General features: G+C 46.0%; 1 long non-coding RNA gene across 2 annotated transcripts; it reads left to right on the top strand.

Annotated features, from left to right (window-relative positions):
- Positions 1-5,209: 5,209 nt before the first annotated feature.
- LOC111540464 lies at positions 5,210-19,569 on the top strand. 2 transcript variants are annotated; one of them, XR_002730997.1, is made up of 6 exons: positions 5,210-5,320; positions 6,390-6,700; positions 8,036-8,333; positions 9,764-9,848; positions 18,921-18,986; positions 19,521-19,569. It is a non-coding gene; the product is annotated as an uncharacterized LOC111540464 (long non-coding RNA). The 2 variants fall into 2 exon arrangements; XR_002730996.1 differs by lacking the exons at positions 18,921-18,986; positions 19,521-19,569 and having other exon boundaries at positions 9,764-12,018.
- The last annotated feature ends 1,946 nt before the right edge of the window (positions 19,570-21,515 follow it).

A 21,515-nucleotide genomic window follows, 5' to 3' on the forward strand; every position in this document is an offset into this window, starting at 1 on the left:
TATAAACAGAAAACACGGCTTGTTATGGGTGAAATTGTTCTCCTTCGAAATTCATGTGTTAAAGCCCTAACCCCTAATACCTCAACATGTAACTACTATATATTTGGAGACAGGATCTTTAAAAAGGTGATTAAGCTAAAATTAGATTATGAAGGCGGGCCTTAATCCAATCTGATTTGTGTCCTCATAAGAAGAGATTAGGACACAGACATGCCCAGAGGTAAGACCACGTGAAGACACAGGGCCACCTACAACTCCAGGAGCGAGGCTGCAGGAGAAACTAACCCTGCCTACACCTTGGTCTCAGACTTCAGCCTGCAGAATTGTGGGGTGATAAGCGTCTGTTGTAAGCTGGGCATGGTGGCTCACATCTGTAATCTCAGCACCTTGGGAGGCTGAGGTGGGCGGATCACTTGACATCAGGAGACCAGCTTGGCCAACATGGTGAAAGCCTGTCTCTACTAAAAATACAAAAATTAGCCGTGTGTGGTGGAGGTGCCTGTAATCCCCGCTGCTTGGGAGGCTGAGGTAGGAGAATCGCTTGAGCCCGGGAGGCAGAGGTTGCAGTGAGCCAAGATCACACCACTGCACTCCAGCCTGGGCAACAGGGTGAGATGCCATCTCAAAGTGTCTGTTGTGTGAACCACCCAGTCTGCAGTACAACGTGATCAATTTTGACATATACCTATGCTCATGAAACCATCACCACAATGACAACGGACATATCTGTTCATCATCTCCAAAAGATTCCTCATGCCCTTTGTAATTCCTCTGTCCCTTCCCCTATTTCCCAGTCCACCACGGAAACTGCTTTCAGTCCCTATAGATTAATTTTCCATTTCTAGAGTCTTGTAAATGGAATCATACAGTATGCACTCTTTTACCTTGCATAATTCTCTGGAGATTCATCCAGGTGGTTGTGTGTGTCAGTAGTTCGTTCCTTTTCATTGCTGAGTAGTATTCCACAGCATAGATAAACCCAGTTTATCCATCTGAGGTAGGAGACCAGCAGGATTTATTTCCCAGTCTCAGGCAGGAAAAAGTGAAGAAACCGCCAGGGACCAACAAATGACAACAAAAGCCATCCCTAGCTGTCATCATTACTCATTAGCCTAAGATACTTCCACCAATGCCATGACAGTTTACAAATGCCATGACAATGACCGAGAAGTTACCATCCCTTTCCTAGAAAGTTCTAAATAACCTGCCTTTCAATTTGCTTTAACTGTCCCTTAATTTGCATGTAATCAAAAGTTGGTGTAAGTGGGTAGAAATACAGTTGCCAACAGCTCATTTGTTGCCAACTCTAGATGCACTGTCTATTAGTTAGCCCTGCTCTGCAAGGAGCAGTACTGTTCAGTACAAGATTGCTGTCTAAAATCGCCAGCTCGCCCTTGAATTCTTTCCTGGGAAAACCAGGGCTAAGCCCCAGTTTTGGGGCTCACCTGTCCTTCATCACATATGCTTATGAAGCCACCCCTTAAAGGCTTCTTATGGTTTTGTGAGATTACGAATAAGTTATTGTAAGCATTCTTGTGCAAGTCTTTCAATGTATGGACATATGGTTTTCTTCCTTTTGAGAAAATAAGTAGAAGTGAAATGGCTGGATCATGTGGTAGGTGTATGTTTAACTTTTTATTTTATTTTTTTTAGATGGAGTCTCACTCTTTCACCCAGGCTGAAGTGCAGTGGCTCGATCTTGGCTCACTGCAACCTCTGCCTCCTGGGTTCAAGTGATTCTCCTGCCTCAGCCTCCTGAGTAGCTGGGACTACAGGTATGCACCACCACACCTGTATTTTTTTGTATTTTTTTTAGTAGAGGTGGGGTTTTGCCATGTTGGCCAGGCTGGTCTTGAATCCTGATCTCAGGTGATCTGCCTGCCTCAGCCTCTCAAAGTGCTGGAATTACAGGCATGAGCCACCGCGCCCGGCGAGGTGTATGTTTACCTTTTTAAGAATCAAACTTTTCCAAAATGGCTATACCATTTTGCATGACCCCCAGCTGTGCATGAGAGTTCCAGCTCTTCTCTATCCTTGACAATACTTGGTAACTGGTCTTTTTGACTTCAGTCGTTCAAATAGATGTGTAGTAGCACATCCTTGCGATGCTGATTTGCATTTCCCTAATGATGGTGAGCATCATTGCTATCCACGCATGTTTTTTTAATGAAGTATCTGCTCAAAGGCTTTTACTTATTGTTTTCATTGGCTTATTTATTGTCTTGTTATAGTTTTGAGAGGTCAGTACGTATTCTGGATACAAGACCTTTATCACATACATACTTTGCAAATATTTTCTCCAGTCTATGCCTTGTGTTTTCATTCTCTTGATAGTCTTTCAAAGGGCAGAAAGTTTTTAATTTCGACGAAGTCAAGTTATAAATCTTTCTTTTATTGCTTGGGCTTTTGAGATAGTTTCTAAGAAATCCTGGTCTAAGCCAACAACGCCAATATTTTATCCTACGTTTTCTATAAAAATGTGATGGTTTTCAGTTTTACATTTAGGTCTGTGGTCTATTTTGAGTTAATTTTTGTATGTGGTACAAGGAATGAATCAAAGTTCTTTTTTTTTTTTTTAACGTATGGATGTTCAATGGTTTCAGCGCCATTTGTTGAAAAAGACTATTCCTTCGCTGATGAATTGCTTTTATATCTTTGTCATATATCAGTTGTCCCTATATGTATGAGTTTGTTTGTGGACTTTTAATTCTGTTCCACTGGTATTTGTGTCTGTCCTTATGTCAACACTGTACCACACAGTCTTGATTACAGTAGCTTTACAGTAAGTCTTGAAATTAGGAAGTGTTAATTCTCTAACTTTGCTCTTCTGAGTGTGCTTTGTAGACAGCATATTGATTAATGCTGTTATTGTTACTTGGAGGTCCTTTCGGGTGAACCTAATTCATTTCCTGTCTTAATCCCCAGTGTAGTTCGTAAGGATCTGTGCCCTCTCCTCAAGCCCCCACCCTGCCTTTGCTCCTCTCATTCTTAGTTCTTGACTTTGCCCCTGACTTGGCCCAAAAATTAAAGTCGTCAGCTCACGATTCCTTTGAGCTCTTATGCTCCTCTGCTATAAGGTCACCTCCATTTGCACGAATCCTTACCTGCTTCGTTCCTGGCTCAGAGAACAATATCAGTTATAATGACAGTTAGCTAATTATAGGCAACAAATATTGAGTTATTTCTGTGGGCCAAACACAGATATGCACTTTACACCATTTCTCATTTCAGCATAACATGTCTATCACATGGAGATATATTATTATTCTCTTTTTACAGAAGAGGAAACAGAGGCAACGAGGTTCATTACTTCATTACCTTTTCCATGGTTTTGTGGAAGGAGATGGAGCTGGCATTCAAGTCCAGGGCTGTGTGATTTCTGTCCCTCCTCCTGGCCAACCAAAGCTAACAATCTCAGTAGTGCTCACAATTTTGTCCCCACCTAGCTGATGGAGAAGCTTGCTGCATTCATTATCCACTGTCCCACCCCCGCCCCCATTGTCTCTTCTACTTTCCCTCTCCACTTGCTCCTTTCTTTTTTCTTTTTAAAAGATTTTAGAATTATTTATTTCTTTTGAGACAGGGTCTTGCTCTGTTGTTGCCCAGGCTTACTAAATTTATCTGGGTCCTTTGTAATTTCTGCATTCATCATAATTTTTTGGAAGAAAATTTCAAAGTAGTAGAGTGTAGTGGCACAATCATAGCTACTGTAGTCTTGAACTCCTGGGGTCAGGCAATCCTCCTGCCTCAGCCTCCCAAAGCTCTGAGATTACAGGCATGAGTCACTGTACCCAGCCCTTCCTCCTTTTCGTCATGGTGTTCACGACAAAATAAGTATTTTCAACTTGAGCTAAGAAGTTAAAGTTTTCCAACCCTTTTTCTGCAGCCAGACTTGGGTTCTGCAGCTTCATATATTAAGTTATGTATTGGATAGCTTCACTGGAATACATCATGGGCACCTCAAACATCAAAACAAAACTTACCATCTTCTCTCCAAACCCCCCTTCTTCCTGAATTCTCTGTTTCAGTAGATGGCTCTTCCAGCCATACAGTAGCCCAAGCCCAAAACTGACAATGGAAAAACCCAGATTTTGGTTTCAAAACCCTGCTCTGCCACTTACCAGATAGGAGACTGTTGACCCTCAGTTTCCCAATCAGGGATAATAGTCCTACCTCACATGGTTGCTTTCAAGGCTAAGTGATCGTGTTAGTTGCTCAAAAATGAGTAATTATCATTATCATCATTGTCATTATCATCATTATTGTCATTGTCACCTCCTGATGCTCCCTTGCACAAAAATATCCTGCACCCTCCTTTTAATTCCTTTGATTCTGCTGTTACTTTTTGCCAAAAGGTTATCCTGACATTCTGGAGCGGTGATCACTAAAGTGCCAAATCAATCCTTAGAGATTCAGGAAGAAAGTATTAGAACGTTAATTTATATTCATTAAAAAAAATCTCACCTTTAGGTTTCTATTTATAATTTTAAAATGTTTAATAGAGTATATATACAATTGAGAAATAAATATAACTATTGAGGTTGCATGTTCAAAATTGTTGCGCCAGCTAGATTATAAAGATAGTTGGGAGGTCACCATTCTTGGCTGGGTAAGGTGACTCTTTCTTTTCTTCCCCCGGAATGATATGCTGCTTTGTCATTATTTATTGTCTTCCTCATGGACAACGTGAGGACAGTGACTGTGATTCAGTCAGGATGAATCAGCAGACAGCAGGATCCACTCTAGCTATAGTAGAAATGGATTTATTATAGGTGGTTGACTTCCAGCAGAGGTCCCTAAACTTTAGGGCATATCAGAATCATCTAGAAGGTTTGCTAAAGTCAAACCTACCGGGTCCCACCCCAAGAGTTTCTGATCCAGCCGGTCTGGGGTGGGGCCCAAGAATTTGCATTTCTAACAAGTTCTCAGGCACTGTTGGTCCAGAGCGCATCCTTGGAGAACCACTGGGCTATAGAATGATGGCAAGGGCTGGAGAGGGAGGCTACAGAGTGGGTCTAGGGCCAGGTACAGTCTCAGAACCACACTGCAAACTGGCCTAGTCAGGTAGCTGCTGTATCTGCTGCTTCCACTGTGAACTCAAAAACCACGTTGCCTGTGCTGCAGGCCGGAAAGCTGCTGAACCAGGAAGCTGTGCTGATGCTGCTGACTGCCCTTGAGGTTAGAGATTGACTAGACATAGTGCCACTGTCACCCCTGCTGGAGAAGGTCCAAAGCATCTCCATCTCTGTGCTTTCAGAGGGGCAGTGTGGTAGCCACTTAAAATGCCCAGGCTGTACCATGCACTAGAGCGTCTGCCTGGGTAAGCTGCTATTATTATGATAATCGACCTGGAAGACTACTGGGGAAAACCCTAGCGCAAGGGACTTTGGAGGAAGAGGTCTTCAGTGTTTCAGCCTTTGGTGCACAGGAAATCTTGCTAGAAGGAGGTTGGAGTGGTTTTGCGTGAGGCGAGAGCAACGTCTGCTGCAGACTGTTTTTCATGTTGTCTCCTGGTGTGGTGCCTGAGTTCTAGGACTTGGCACGTAGAAGGCCCTCTTCCTTTTCCTTCCTCAACCTGCTAGTCTCAGCCACTCCTCTGAGCACATACAGTATGCTGAAGAGTGTCAGTGTTTCAAGTGGGCTCTTGAGCATGCTGGGTATCCAGGGAGACCAGAATTCTTGCAGTGACAAGTCTTCCGGGGCTATTTCCATCTAGGAGTCAGTCCCACTTAGCTCACTGGGGGTCTAGGGTACATGTGTTTTCCTAGAGTGACCTCCCCCTACCCTCTTCCCTCCACATCCTCGTCTCCAGAGCCTGGAACCCTGGGATGCCCCCTTGGTCTTGAGTATCTCTGAGGCTGAATCCGTTTCTAGGAGGGAGACCTGAGATTCTTCCACAAATGAGGTGGGGAGGGGTTGGAGGGAACTGTATTGTTTCTAATACATCCTTCAGGCAACAGGTGCAAGCATAGAAAGTGCCAGCTTAAACTTTAGGATGGTGTAACAGTGACAGGCATTTAGTAGAAAGTGCACTTCAGGGCTGGGCCCAGTGGCTCATGCCTGTAATTCCAGCACATCGGGAGCCCGGAAGGGCGGATCACGAGGTCAGGAGATCAAGGCCATCCTTGCTAACACAGTGAAACCCCGTCTCTGCTACAAATACAAAAAATTAGCCAGGTGTCGTGGCACACACCTTTAGTCCCAGCTACTCCGGAGGCTGAGGCAGGAGAATCGCTAGAACCCCGGGGGTGGAGGTTGCAGTGAGCCGAGATGGTACCACTGCACTGCAGCCTGGGCAACAGAGCAAGACTCCGGAGCGAGACTCCGTCTCAAAAAAAAAAAAAGAAATAGTGCACTTCAGATTCTGAAGACTGGCCTTTATCCCACAGGCAAGGGATATGCCGTATGACACGCTCTCTCGATGCTGGGCAGTGGCTGCGAGCCGAAGCGCCCAGGCAGCCCTGCCCTCAGAAGGGTAAACCACGGACACCTGATGCCTTCCCGAAGGAAGTGCGCTCCGCCTGCCAAACCAGCAAGCGCTGATGCTCCAGCGCCTTCTTCCCGCGGTTCTCCAGCCTCAGCAGTAGAGAGAAATTGATGACCCTGTCGTTGTAGCATCCCCATCACCCGGCAATTAATTTTAGCTCAATGCTTCGAACGCTCTTCGGGCGCAGTGTGCGTTCAGCTGTGTCAGCTAATGGTGAGTACCCGGACAACCATTCTGTTTCACATTCAGTACAGTATTCAATAAATCACATGAGATACTCAACACTTTATTAGAACATAGATAGGCCTGTGTTAGATTATTCGCCCACTGTAAGCTAATGAAGGGTTCTGAGCACATTTAAGGGAAGCGAGGCTGAGCTCTGATGTTCGATAGGTTAGGTATATTCAAGGCATTTTAGACTTTCAATATTTTCAATTTACAATGGCTTTTATAGGGATGTCGTTCCACTGTAGGTCGAGGAGAATATGTAGTCAAGCTGCCTGTTCATGAGCACATTTTAGGTCAAGGTATCTTTTACGCAGCTTCTTGGGTTTGCTCCTTCCTTTTGAGTTTGAGCCTCGGGGTGTGTGTTGAGGATAAAAACCAGTGTGGGCCAGGAGTGGTGGCTCACGTCTATAATCCCAGCACTTTGGGAGGCCTAGGTGGGAGGATCTCTTGAACCCAGGGGTTCGAGATCAGTCTGAGAAGGTGACAAGACCTTGTCTCTACAAAAATAAAATAAAAATAAAGAAATTAGCCAGGCCTGGCGGTGCATGCCTGTAGTCCCAGCTACTTAGGAGACAGAAGCAGGAGGATCACTTGAGCCCAGGAATTTGAGGCTGCAGTGAGCCATGATCACGCCACTGCACTCCAGCCTGAGCAACAGAGTGAGACCCTGTCTGTATTTAAAAGAGCGAGCGAGCGAGCGAGCGAGAGAGAGAGAGAGAGAACAAAGAGCAGGTGTGATTAGAGCTCAGGAAATCCTCCCTCTGGTAAGCAGTCCCAGCCTTCTATTGAGGCTGCCACCAGTGCCATCGGCAGCGTTTGCAGACCATGACATACACAAACTGTTGTAAAATTTTGGCAGTGCTCACAGTGTCAGAGCCAAGCTTTGAAACAGCGAGGCAGCAGGAGACAGTGGGAGGAGGGTGGGATTAGAGACAGAAGGTCTCCGGGTTTGAATCTTTTCTCTCTAGTGGCTGGTTGTGTGACTCTTGTCTCGGCTTCTTGGGCTGTACAAAGAGAAAACTAACACCTGCCTGAGGGACTTGTGATAATTTAATGTAGAGTGTTTGACATGTTATTGAATATTAGCAATTGCCGATATTTATAATGAAGAGCACTGGAAGCTGTCACAGTTCTCACAGTTTATTTTGCATTTGCTTATAAGCATCCTGTGCTCATCTCAGTGTCTGTGTGGTCTTAGTGGGATGCTGACTAGATGAATACTTGTAAACTTTACTCATTTGCTATCTCAAATGGGGCAAGGGATAAAAATTATTTTTTATATTGTATATTTATTTAGTAAGTGAGCACTTTCCTTTTTAGGCACTGGAGATACAGCAATGAAAGAGACAACATGCCCTCAAGGATCTCACAGTGTGTGGGTGAGGTGGACACACACACAGATCTAAGCACATGACAGTGAGAGGCACGTGGTCACGAGGATGTGACGTGGAGCTCAGAGCCCAGAGGAAGGGCTCTGGGTCAAGCATTGTCAGAGCACACTCGGCCATGAAGGTCTTTGAAGGTGGTGAAGGGGTGAAGATGGTGAGAGGATTCCAGGGCTGGGAGAGGTACTCTCCCTACACGTTCTAACCAACTGGCCGTGGGGAGGAAGCTGGAGGTCAGGATGCGGGTAGCACCTGGGTTTTTGCCTCATGTGACTGGGTGGATGGTCACGCTTCAGCCATGCTGTCTTTGAACTCAACACCACCAAAATCATAGGATATTCCTAGTAATATTGATTTCCGCTAGATTACTTTTGGTACCAGAGTTTTAAGGGCAGAAATCTTTGTCCCTTTTCTTTCCCCAACAGGAAGCCATTCTGGGCCATTTATTTGCTGCTAACCTACACGGCCCACTGGAGAATGGAGGGGTGTGAGTGTGGGAACCTGGGTGAGGGCTGCACCAGACTGTCACCAGGACAGTCCTCAATGCTGCCTGGCTTAGCCACATTGCCAAAAACATATGCCCATAGGTTCTGAAATGTTCAATGCTGTATTGTATGGGAGAAATACAAAGAGGAGAAAGAACTGGGTTGAAAAGGTGGTCTGATTAGGTACCTCAACCCACTGGCTTATAGACCAGGAACCATTCTAGCCAATGTATGTAAGGAACAGAAATGGGAAACAAAAACATGTAAATTATATTTTTCTCTAATTGCAATAAACTTGGAGGAAAGCTATTTTCTTACTTTGAGCTTTTCTTCCAATTACGATGAATGCAGAGATTAATTACAGAGGACCCAGATAAACTAAAAATCATCTATAGCATTTTTTTTTTTTTTTTTTTTTTTTTTTTACGGGGGCTCCCCCTGTCCCCCCCCGCTGGGGGGCAGTGGGGCGGTCTTTGCTCCCTGCAAGCTCTGCCCCCCGGGTTCCCCCCATTCTCTTGCCTCAGCCTCCCAAGTAGCTGTGACTACAGGCGCCCGCCACCTCGCCCAGCTACGTTTTTTTGTATATTTGGTAGAGACGGGGTTTCACGATGTTAGCCAGGATGGTCTCGATCTCCTGACCTTGTGACCTGCCTGAGCCCCACAAAGTGCTGGGATTACAGGCATGAGCCACTGCGACTGGCCTCTACAGTATATTTTAAAAGGCCAAAAGGTATTTTAAAATTTATGTTGGAAGATGTAGGCTCTAGCTGGGGCTGAGACAGATGATTCAAGTGTCTTTTTTATTTTATTGCGCACTGAGGGTTGAAGCTGCAGAGCATGTGTGCTTACCATTGTGTGTGCACATGTGCATACATGTGTCTTACACCAAAGACTGGAATCTCAAAGAAGCCCCAGTGAGCAGGTGTTAACTGTTATGCTACAAATGAACAGGCGTATTGTGGATTGCTATTATACAGTTCTTTTCTTCATACATACCTTCCTGGTATCACGTTTTTTTCCTGAAAGCAAACAATTTCTACTATTGGATTCTTGACTGTACCATTAAGCTTCTCCAAACACAAATAACATCTACTATGCTTTAAAAGTAATGGCCCACACAGCTATTTATCTGTGTGACTGTTTATCTGTTTATACCTTTGCCTGTTTTCATCTTCAAGCAAATGGGGGATCTCAGAAGCCTTAATGAAGTAACTATCCCTGAACACTCAATAGTCAGAATCCAGCCGTCAAAGCAACACCAAGGTATGTACCGGGGAAAGGAAGGTTTTAGGTGAACACCTAGCTGCATATCTGGTTAACCTGCAACCACACAAAGCAGCCGGGGCAAAGGTGTGTCCTGATGCTTTGTGGTGTACTTGGAACTCCACAGCCAGAGATTAGATGTTATTTGCTCACTGTTCAAAACAAGAGGTGTAAAGGAAGTTCAGCAACAACCGAAAGATGACTCGTAATTTGTAACTGACTGGCTATGCTTGGTGAGCCTGGTGTATTTATAATCTTTCAAAGCCAAGCGCAAAGGCTCCCGAGCCTCGTGTGCCACCCCACTGCAGAATTCCTGTTCATCACGCTGATTGTCACCATAAAGCCTGAGCAAAAGTAAACTTTTCTGTCCCAAGAGTTTCCTTGTACTGAAAGAGCCACTGCTTGAGGCTTTTTACAGGATCACAACCAATGTCTGTTTCATGTGGCAGGTCCCTGGGGACTGTAATTGCAGAAGTATAACCTGGCGGTTATGCCACATGGCCCAAGAAACTGCCAGGGGACCAACGTGCTTCCTGCCAGACGACCTTTTGCAGCTGAAGGCACTAGTGCCCCATCTGCGGTCGCTGTCTCTGTATGAACAATTCTCTGATGTTCCCTGGGCAAAAGGACGTGCTTGTTGACAACACTGAGTCAAAACTTGGAACCCTGAGCCCTCGCTCTGCCACCATGTCACTTTCCTGTTAATGGAGTGATTGGTCAGGTGTTCATTAACAAGGGTTTTTGAAACAAACTGTTTTTAAGTATTAGGCATTTCCTACCTTTGAATCAACTCAGAGCTCATTTCCTACGAAAATGATAAGTGATATCAATATAAGGATGTGGAAGGTTTGCCCAGTTTAAGCGTTCGGATTGGAGGCCTAAGCTGCATGGCTGAGGGGATTTGGGCCACAACTGGTCTCACTGGTTGAGGACATGGATGCTGGAGATGCTCAGGTCTGGGCTTCTTTGTCTCTCTAGCCTCGGTATTCTCATCCATAAAATGGGGTGATGTGAGAAGTCGATGAGCTAATATTCATTAGCACATGAATAATGACAGCTAATACTTGTGTGGCCCCCACTACATCCCAGGCGCTGTTTTTCTGTTAACTCATTTATTCCTCAGAGCAATCCTATGAAGGAGGTACTATAGTTGTCAGTCCCATTTTACAGATGGAAAGCTGAGGTACAGAAAGGTTAGTAACTTGCTCAAGGTCATGCAACTACTAACTGCCAGACCTGGGATTTGAACCTGTGCCTGACTGTGGAGCCCATGTTCTTATGACGCCAAGTTGCACCTTTTGTAAGACAGTCAGTCGGTGGCATGCACTTGGTAAGTACTCAGTAACGATCAGAACGGGGTATACAGCAGATCACCTGGAACAGAAGCCGTGTTTGTCACCTCTGTTGGCTATGGTGCAAGGCATGGGTGACCTTTAAGGGCCTAATAGTGCTGTCTACTTATCAAAGACTCAGCTTCTTAGCTGTGGCCGCAGGAGACTGGGGCAACCAGAAGTCCGGTAGGGTGTCAGGCCAATAGTCATCCTGGGGATGATGAGATGCCAGCAGATTGCTGCTGACTTGAGCCAAGCTGGTGGTGGGCACTTCAGGCCATGCAGAGAACCAGGCATAAGAACAGGGTGTGGCAGGGAAGAGACATTTGGTCTGTGTGTGTGTGTGTGTGTGTGTATGTGTTTAGGAAGGCAGATGGGAGCCTCAGGTGATTTCGGGTATTGGGAAAGATAGCTTGGGATGGCGAGTTGGGTCTCAACCCTCGTCTCTCACTCAGGTCTACTCCTAACTGGAGACACTGAGAAGGAGAATCAGGGATGAATGCAAGAAGGTGACGGGAGCCATCCCATCCCACACCTATGTGTTAGGGAACGTGGGGGATGTTTGAATAGTAAAGAAATGCCCATAGGATGTTTGGGGGGGCGATGACTTTGGTATTTCCTTTCAAAAGGCTGAAAATACTGACAGTCTTGTGCTGAAACTGGTTTTAGATTTTCACCCTGTTTGTCATTCTGCTCTAAGACTGGCCAGGCACTATTCTAGGGGATGGAGATTCAAAGACAGTAGACACATAAACATATAACAGAAATCAACACTGTCATCCAGAAGTAAGCACTGGGGTCATGGGAGCTTTGGGATGGAAGAGGTGGGGTCAGAGACGGTGGGGAATAACAGCTGAAGGTCAGCCTTTGAGGCAGCTGGAGGTGGAAGCATGATCAGATTTAGGACAGGAAGGCAAGGGATGAGCAGTTGCATCTTGATGGGGCTTAAAATGTCAGGCCAGGCGAGGCAGAAGATAAAGATGGGGAAGGGAGGGCCAGGTGTAATATATATTTTATTAATTTTTTTTTTTTTTTGAGAAGGAGTCTCACTCTGTCACCGAAGCTGGAGTGTAGTGGCACCATCTTAGCTCACCGTAACCTCCCCAACCTGGGCTCAAGCAATTCTCCACCCTCAGCATCCTGAGTAGCTGGGATTACAGGCGCCCGACACAATGCCCGGCTAATTTTTTGTATTTTTAGAACAGACGGGGTTTCGCCATGTTGGCCAGGCTGGTCTCAAACTCCTGACCTCAGATGATCCACCTGCCTTGCCCTCCCAAAATTCTGGGATTACAGGCGTGAGCCACTGCGCCTGACCTAGGTGTAATACATAAAGGAGTTTGTGCTTTATTGGCTGGTCGGAAATGTTGGTGTCATTAGATGTCTGAGTTGCTTATTTATTATCATTATTTTATTTTTTAGAGACAGGGTCTCACTCTGTCACCAGGCTTGAGTACAGTAGTGTAATTATGGCTCACTTCAGCCTTGAACTCCTGGGCTCAAACCATCCTCCTGCCTCAGCCTCCGAAAGCACTGGGATTACAGGGGTGAGCCAGCACACCTGGCTCCAAATTGCTTTGTAAACGGATCCTCCTGGCAGCAGTATGGAGGATGAAATTCATGAGAGAAAAAGCCGAGCCAGGGATACCTGTTACAGGAAATCCAGATGAGATGATGAAGGCTTACAACTGAGATCATGGGAAAGCCAGGTAAAAGTAAGTAGGACTTGAAATGTGATTGGTCATTGAATGAGGCGCTGGGAGACAGAGAATGACAATTCAAGGACGGCTTCCAGGTTTCCAGCTCAAACGGCCAAGTAGGTGGTGATAACACCCACTAGTTCACAATCACAGAGAGTGGGTAGCTGGGTTGGAGCAGGAAATGATGGGGTTAACAGGGAACATGCTGAGTTTGAGGTGCCTGATCAGTATTTAGGGGGAAGGTCCAGGAGGCGGTTGCAGAGGCCTTAGTTAACAGCATCTGCATCTAGTGCATTACTGAAGCCTCAGAGAAGAGATGGGCTTGGCTGGGGAGAGTGAGTAGGGGGCACACCAGTGCTCCAAGGAGCGGCCTCAGCAGCACCGGCCGCCTGAGGCTAGGGTGCGTCAGCTCAAGGCATCTGGCGTGGCCCCGGCTCTGGTGGGCAAAGACGCTGGGGCCTACACTGGCTTTGCAGGAGAATGGGGCACAGCTGGCCTCTCTCAGGGATTGGTGCATTGGGTCTCAGTTCCAGGTGCAGGGCTGGCGGGAAGGGTGGGATTGAGGAAGAGAAAAAGTCACAGCCCTCTGCTGGCTACAGGGGCTCTTTAAAAGGGGACCATTTAAACGTTAGTGAAACATCTTTAAAGGTCCTGTTCATTTAGGGTCCAGGTAGCCGTTTTTTTTTTTTTGTTTGGCTTTTTTTTTCTAAGTTTTTTTTGAGATGGAGTCTCACTCTGCCACCCAGGCTGGAGTGCAGTGATGTGATCTCCGCTCACTGCAACCTCCACCTCTCAGGCTCCAGCGATTGTCCTGCCTCAGCCTCCCAAGCAGCTGGGATTACAGGTGCCCGCCACCACACCCGGCTAATTTTTGTATTCTTAGTGGAGATGGGGCTTCACCATGTTAGTCAGGCTGGTCTCAAACTCCTGACCTCAAGTGATCCACCCGTCTCAGCCTCCCAAAGTGCCGGGATTACAGGTGTGAGCCATTGTGCCCGGCCCCAGGTGGAGGTTTTTAAGCAGATGACGGGATAGAAGTCACCTGTTTGCCTTTTTTCCAATTGCGCATGCGCTCCTCCTCCCACGGGCCTGAGATTCTCACAGGTGTGTGACGGGCGTGGGAGTCGTCCTTCGGGAGCTGGCAGTGTGGGATCCATTTTGTGGACCAGAGTCTCCCTGGGATGATTCTGATACATCCTTTCCCAATGGAGAATGCACCATTTGCGGTGAGTAAAGCAGCGCTAATGGCAGAGAAGGCTTAGGACCCTCCTTTGTATTTTGCACCCTTCGGTTGAACCATTTTCCACCAGCACTTAAAGTGCCCCGCTCCAGCCTAGTAACGGCACACAGTCCCACCATTTAGAATCTCCACAAGTTCATTCACACTGCAGGTCAGCAACCACATAATCATCACTCAGCCATGCCGCTTGTGAGGAAGGTGAGGGGCAACACCTGACGCCATGGGACTCTGCAGAACACCATGAAACATTGAGGTAACTTTTTCTTTTTTTCTTTTTTTTTTTGAGATGGAGTTTCACTCGTCCCCCAGCCTAGAGTGCAATGGCGCTATCTCGGCTCACTATAACGTCTGCCTCCTGGGTTCAAGCAATTCTCCTGCTTCAGCGTCCCAAGTAGCTGGGATTGCAGGTGCGCACCATCATGCCTGGCTAATTTTGTGTTTTTAGTGGAGATGGGGTTTCACCATGGTGGCCAGGCCGGTTTCAAACTCCTGACCTCAGGCGATCCGCCCTCCTCGGCCTCCCAAAGTGCTGGGATTACAGGAATGAGTCACCGCACCCGGCCTTGATGTACTTTTTCTGTTAAATGGTCTAAGAACAATTTAACGGGCAGAAAGTATGACTGTAATAAATGTGTGCAATCCAAAACTACCAGCCACCGTCCGTGAAAATACAAAAACCAAGCTGTCACGCCAAGTCTAATTGGTTACTTCTGTTTCTCTGCTAATAGTTGTTAGCTCCACTTATTTGTTTGTTTTATTGTGTCAGTGTCCACTGTCAGATAAGTAAGAGCAGGTGCTGAAATTTTCAGAAACATTTGAGGGAACATTTGCAATGGAATCTATTGAAGTTGAGGTGCCTTTAGTACACTAGTACAACTGCACCACCCCTGAGTGTTAGCAAGAAGGGCAATGATTTAATTTTACTGTGGAACTCCCAAGTCCAGCTTATGGAATAAATTCAGGATCATAGTTTGAGAACTACTGGCTTAAAGGGTCCTGTTTCTTGCTGCTTTAACTGTCAAACAGTGACTGTGATTTGTGTGTATGTATGTGTGTGTGTATATATATATATATATATATATATATATTCTTGGCCCGAGTGATGGGCAAGCTTCAAAGCAGATGAGGACTGCAGTCAAAACTGTGTCCCCTGAGTGTTCTAGCTCTGGGGATTTGGTCCCTGGCTGCTTCCTTCAATCTGCACCATCAAGAAGCATTCTTGGCCAGGTGCACTAGCTCACGCCTGTAATCCCAGCATTTTGGGAGGCCGAAGTGGGTGGATCACTTGATGCCAGGAGTTCCAGACCAGCCTGGCCAACATGGTGAAATGTCATCTCTAACTAAAAATACCAAAACTAGCTGGGAGTGATGGCTCATGCCTGTAATCCCAGCTATTCAGGAGGCTGAGGCACAAAGACTGCTTGAACCTAGTAAGAGGAGGTTGCAGTGAGCCAAGATCACACCACTGCACTCCAACCTGGCCACCTGAATGAGACTCTGTCTCAGAGAGAGAAAGCGAAAGGAAAAAAAAAAAAAAAAAAAAATCCTTCTAGGCTCTGCACATAGGTCACTGCTAAAATCAGCATTCCAAGGGCCAGAAGGACTTCCAGAGGCATCTTTCAGGTGCGGACACTAGTTCAGAGCCTCAGAGATAGCTCCAGTTTCTGCCCAAGTACGTTCAGGGCCTGGGAATTCACTACTTCCCGCTAACAAGGTTCTTGTGAACCATCATCTCCCATCTCCACCCTCTAAAACCACGTAGTTCTTAACTTCTGCTTTGTTTTTGCTATGAGCACTCTCTGCCTGGTATTGTTATTTGGATACTTAACTGTCACACAGTGGTAAGGGCTTAGGTTTTGGAACCATTTGCGTTAGAATCCCAGCTCCATATTTATCTTCACATTTACCAGCCACGTGACCTTGGCAAGTTACTTAACCTCTCTGAGCCTCAGTTGTCGCCTGTGTGCGATGGGAATAACCTTAGGGTCTAGTTCAAGGATTATTCGGAGGTCTAAGGTAATGGGAGGAACCTGCTTGACGTGTGGAAAGCTCTCAGTACAGCACAGATATTATTCCTCTGCTAGACTACAAAATCTCCGACGGCAGGGACCTCTTCTTGGATACCTTTTAACCCCTCCGTAACAGTGGGCAAAGTGTCCGTCAGAGGGATTTAGTGAAGGCATCACACAAAAGAGACTGTACTGAACAAGAGAGACAGGAAGCTGGGATGATTATTTGAATATCTAGTCATCAGAAGGCTTCTAAATGTAAAGCCAAAGCTCCTGCCAAAGAACTGTGTGGAGCAGAAAACAAAAACCAGAGCAGAATGTCAAGAGCAAGGATGTGTTGGGACAGGAAATGGAGTCGAGATTGGGAGAGGTCACACAGAATCAGGTCACATTCTGGAGGGAAGAAGGAGCAAAGGCCCATGATGAGTGAGTGCTAATTAAGGTGGCCAAAGAGAACAGCGTGGTGCTGTAAATGCCGGCAGAGCAAGGAGCCCTGCTGCCAACCTGACCCGACACACGCGTGTTGATGAAAATGGAAGAAGATGGCTGGAGTTCATGAGAATGTATTATAGATTGCAAACTCACTAGAAGAGAGGGTTTTGAATGTTCTCATCCCAAAGAAATCATAAATGTTTAAGGTGCTGGATGTGTTAATTACCCTGATTTGATCATTACACAATGTACACTTGTACTGAAACATCACCTTGTACCCCGGAAGTATGTGCAATTATGTCAATCATAAATTTAAAAATTAAATTTTTTTAAAAAGGAAAAACAATCTTTCCACCACACAAATCATTTTCTGAGCCTGCACATTGGCATTCGTCTTTCCTCCTACGCTTGTGGCCTTAAAGAGGAGGAGTATGACTGGCAGCGCGGCAGCCTCTCGATATTTTCGGACCCCAGTGCTCACTCCTGGCTTCAGTGTTTTCAGCTGGAGCGTCTTCCTGCCGTTCCTTTCCTCTCTGCATGGCTGCTGATGTTCATCCGGGAGCAGGAAATGAGTGCATTCTTAGGTTTTTCTGCAATTAGTCTTCTAAAGAGAAAAACAAAACCAAACAAGAAAGAAAACGGAATGTTTAGGGATATTCTAAAAACTTTTACAGGCTGGCTATTGACAGAGACCAGTAAAGAAAGGTGGAGGCTGGCGACTCAGCCCCCCTGGATTGGAGGTTTGTGGGAATTTATCTCGGGCTTTCTTATGTTTATTCTATACTTCCAAATAACTTTGAAGGTTTCTTTGGAGATTCCAACATGGGAGAGGAGGCCCTTGTAAACTCTTGACTATGCAGCACCACATCTTTTGGGGGGGAGAAAATGGCTTTGGGACAGCATACAGAGGGGACAGGGCCACTCTCAAATCTCCACCCCTTAGATCACCGTGTCACCACTGGGGTAGGGGTGTGCTGAATAAATTAAAGGTATTATTGTAAATTGGAAGTGCGCTAGAGCCAGGTTGCAGAGGCACACTCTCAAAGCCGCCTTCGGTGAAACCACGGAAATCTCCAAATACTACACATTGGGGCTTTTTTCCCCTTCCCTGAGAATCAGCTGATAATTTACTGGCATGTCACTGCATGTAAACAAAATCCAAGAGGAATCAGTTAACCTGCTGGAATGGACAAGGAGTTTGGCATAAAACTGGCCAAATAAACAGATAATGCTGACTCTGTCATGTCTCCCTTCCTTAATGGAAGCCTGATAGGAATGAGGCCCACGGTGACTCAGCAGCTAGTTCCCTTTACTGCGTAGCCTCGGAAGTCATGGAGTGGGCTTTCATAATTTTGCTTTTTTCTTCTTTTCCACTGAAATGGAGGCCTCCAGTTGCAAAGCTCTCCATTGTCAGATTACGCTGCCTGATGGGCATGAAAAGTCCACAAAAGAGAATTTTCTGATGTGAAAATGGAGAGTGTTGTCTGCAACTAGTGGCCCCAGATCCCTGTGATGGCAGTTTAAGGCAGGTGGGAAGGCTCTAGACGTGTGGGACTAGAGTCTTGTGTTCTCTGCCTCAAAGCTGAATTCTGACTCCTCTTTCAGCCTCGTACAAATTTCCCTTCAGTGACCGTCTGCACGTAGAAGGGCTATTGAGGCTGGAGAGTGGTGAGTTCAGCTTCAAGGTGCACTCTAGAGATCAGGCCTGTGTGTATTTTTGGAAGTGCCCTCCATACATTCCAAAAACTGAAAGCTTCGAGGTCCACTCGACCAGCTGACCTAGTTTTTCAGCTAAAAGACCATGGCCTGGCCTCCTAAAGTCCTATGTGTATAGATTCCAGCCAGGTGGGACCCATGGTGCCCATTTTGTGAATTCCGAAGCACAGCATGGTGTCGGAGAGAAAGGACGGAATTTGGAATACAGAAGTTTGGAGTCAGACTTAGGTTGAAGGCAAAACAAATCTTTCGTGTCGAAGTCAGAAGAGGACGGGGGTTTACCGAGAAAGGGCACAAGGGGACGTTCTGAGTGATGGAAAGATCTTTCCCCTTTTGGGGTGGCAGTTACACAAAGTGCATCCCTTTGTCAAAATCGATCAGACTGAATACTGAACATCTGTGTCTTATTGAATGTAAATTATACAGCAGTTTTTAAAAGGACAGGTTCCAGTCCTGGCCCTGCCTCTTATTTACCATCTAGAGAAGTTCCTCGCCTCTTTGAGACTCAGTTTCTTTTTCTATTAAATGGAAGTAGTGCTTATACCCGTGCTTATATTCAGTAAGATCATGCAAGCAAAAGTGCTTTGTAAATGACAAACAGCCTGGATGAGCAGATCACTCCTATCATTATTCTTTCCATCCAGCCGCCTCCTGGAGCAGATTGTTAAGCTGATGCGAGTCTGGGCTCTGCCTCGCCACTTGTCTTGGAGGTTAGTGTTTATCTATTTTAAGGAGACTCTGGAGATATCAAAATGCTGCAGAAAAGCAAATGGAATGTGGATGTGCCAGGGAGAGGAGGACGGGCTGGAAGGGAACAGCTGGGGAGAAAGCTCTCAATCCAGCTCAGCAGCAGGGCCGGGCGGGTGCCGAAAGGGAGTCGCTAAATGCCTGAGAGAGAATCGTGACCAGTAAAAGCAGCATGAGTTGGAAAAAAAAAAAAAAAAAAATCACATCTTGCCGAACAAATTGGGTCACATTCGTGATGGAGTTAGTCACTGAGAGCAGAGATGGGAAAGCAGTTTCAGGGCAAAATGCGAAAGATTTGGGGACCCTGGTGACTTAGCTGAACGTGGCAAAGGTCACTTGGGCATCCTGGCCCGGGTTGGGGGTTAAATAAAGGCTCTTCCTGTGGCTTCTGCTGTGAGTCTTAGCATACTTTTGATTTGAACTTGATCTTTACTCCTTAATGGCCACCACAAGCTAGCTGTTTCTCTCTCTCTCTTTTTTTTTTTTTTTTGAGACAGGGTCTTGCTCTGTTACCCTGGTGTTGCCCAAGCTCACTGCAACCTCGACTTCCTGGGCTCAAGCAATCCTCCAACCTCAGCCTCTCAAGCAGCTGGGACTACAGGCATGCACCACCATGCCTGGCTAATTTTTAAAATATTTTTTGTAGAGACGAGGGTTTCATGATATTGCTCAAGCTGGTCTTGAGGCTCACTTCAGCCTCCCAAAGAGCTGCGATTGCAGGCATGAGACACTGAGTCTGGCCTACAAACTACCTTTACATCAGAATCAAGAGCACAGTGTACAGTTTTAAAAAGGAAAATCTTAGAAAGAAGCCGAGTTAAGTGGAGGCTGAGAAAGCAGGAAGGCCATTCCGGAGTTCACCCTCGGAATTCAAGTGGGAGGTGACAACGGCCTGAACCCAGCCAAGCTTCTTCATGATTATGCCGACAAAGTCCTTTCGGTTTAGAAACGTTTAACCCCAGAGCCAATGTCCTTTGACAATAAAATCCCATAAGATGATTGAACAGTGTCAAAATAAATGTTAAATTGTTAGCCACTAAAATAAAGTTAAAACAGGGAAAGATTTAACAGGAAGAAATAATCTAAAAGAGAAATCTGATGTGCGAAATTTTGATTTTATCCTCATTATAAACATTTTGGTGCTTTCTGCTAGCTATTTCTGCCAAGAAATGTGATATGTTGAAAAAGAAGAGGAAATGTACTCTCTCTAGATGCTGTGACTATAAAAGGCTGTTTAAAATGATAGGAATCAGTCAAGGTTCTCCCAGTGACCAAGGTTATAAAATTAGAATCTCAAACTACCAAATCAGGGTGAGAAAAAAAAAAAAAAACTTCAACAAAAGCAACATCTAAATTTATTTTATTATAATTTCCATAATCCAACAATGTTGGTGTTTTCTCCGGACCCATCAGATTTCTTTTCTCTTTTTTCTTTTTTTTGAGACAGAGTCTTGGTCTGTTGCCAGGTTGCAGTGAGGTGGTATAATCTCAGCTCACTGCAACCTCCACCTCCCGGGTTCAAGTGATTCACCTGCCTCAGCCTCTTGAGTAGCTGGGACTACAGGTGCGTGCCACCATGCCCAGCGAATTTTTGTATTTTTAGTAGAGATGGGGTTTCACCATGTTGGCCAGGCTGGTCTTGATCTCTTGACCTCGTGATCTGCCCGCTTCGGCCTCCCAAAGTGTGGGGATTACAGACGTGAGCCACTGTGCCCGGCCCACACATTGAATTTCTTATGTTGTCAATTCCCTACCCTAAAATATATCCTTATTGGAGCAAAGCTGGGGATTGAGGAGAGATCAGATGGGGTGAGGGGCACCGTGAGAAGGCGGGGCATCTTTCCTGCCAAGCTCTGAATCAGAGATGCCAACAGTACGTCAGTATATCAATATCAATACCCAGGATGCTGAATGAAGCCTAGGTTGGAGGATCCTTCCAAACCCAGGTCTTTGTCTTGCTGGAAATCTTGTGCCTCTTCTCCTCTGCCATCCTGTCTCCCACCTCAACACTTTAGCTTTACTGCTCCATTAATTAGCACATGGAGTCTGAGGCTGGGCCTTTTGCATCTGGGCACTGGCTTCATATGGTTTCTCAACCCCCTTTGTTCACAGGTCTTCAGGAACCATGTAAGATGCAACCTCTCCCCTAGGTCTCTTGCAGGCAGGGACCCCTCAGAGGATTCCTCCTTCCAACGCCCTGGCTTTGGGGTTGACAGACTTGCGTTTGACTAGGCTTCATCCCTTATTGGCCAGTTAGTTAAGCTCTGTGAACACTGACTTCCCTGCCTGGGAGGGTGGCACACTGATGGAAGTAGCTGAACCCATGAGCTGTAATTAGCTACTCAACACTTTTGGCAGTGACTTGATGGGAGAGCTTAATGGCAAGTTGCCCAATAGGTGACAGGAAACCAATGGATGTGAACTAAGAAGAGGGATCCACGATCCCCAGTCATGAATTTGGGACATGACTGGGATAGCCCAAAACAAAGGCT

The sequence above is a fragment of the Piliocolobus tephrosceles genome, chromosome X (genome assembly GCF_002776525.5).
Source record: "Piliocolobus tephrosceles isolate RC106 chromosome X, ASM277652v3, whole genome shotgun sequence".
In the NCBI taxonomy this organism is placed as follows: Eukaryota; Metazoa; Chordata; class Mammalia; order Primates; family Cercopithecidae; genus Piliocolobus; species Piliocolobus tephrosceles.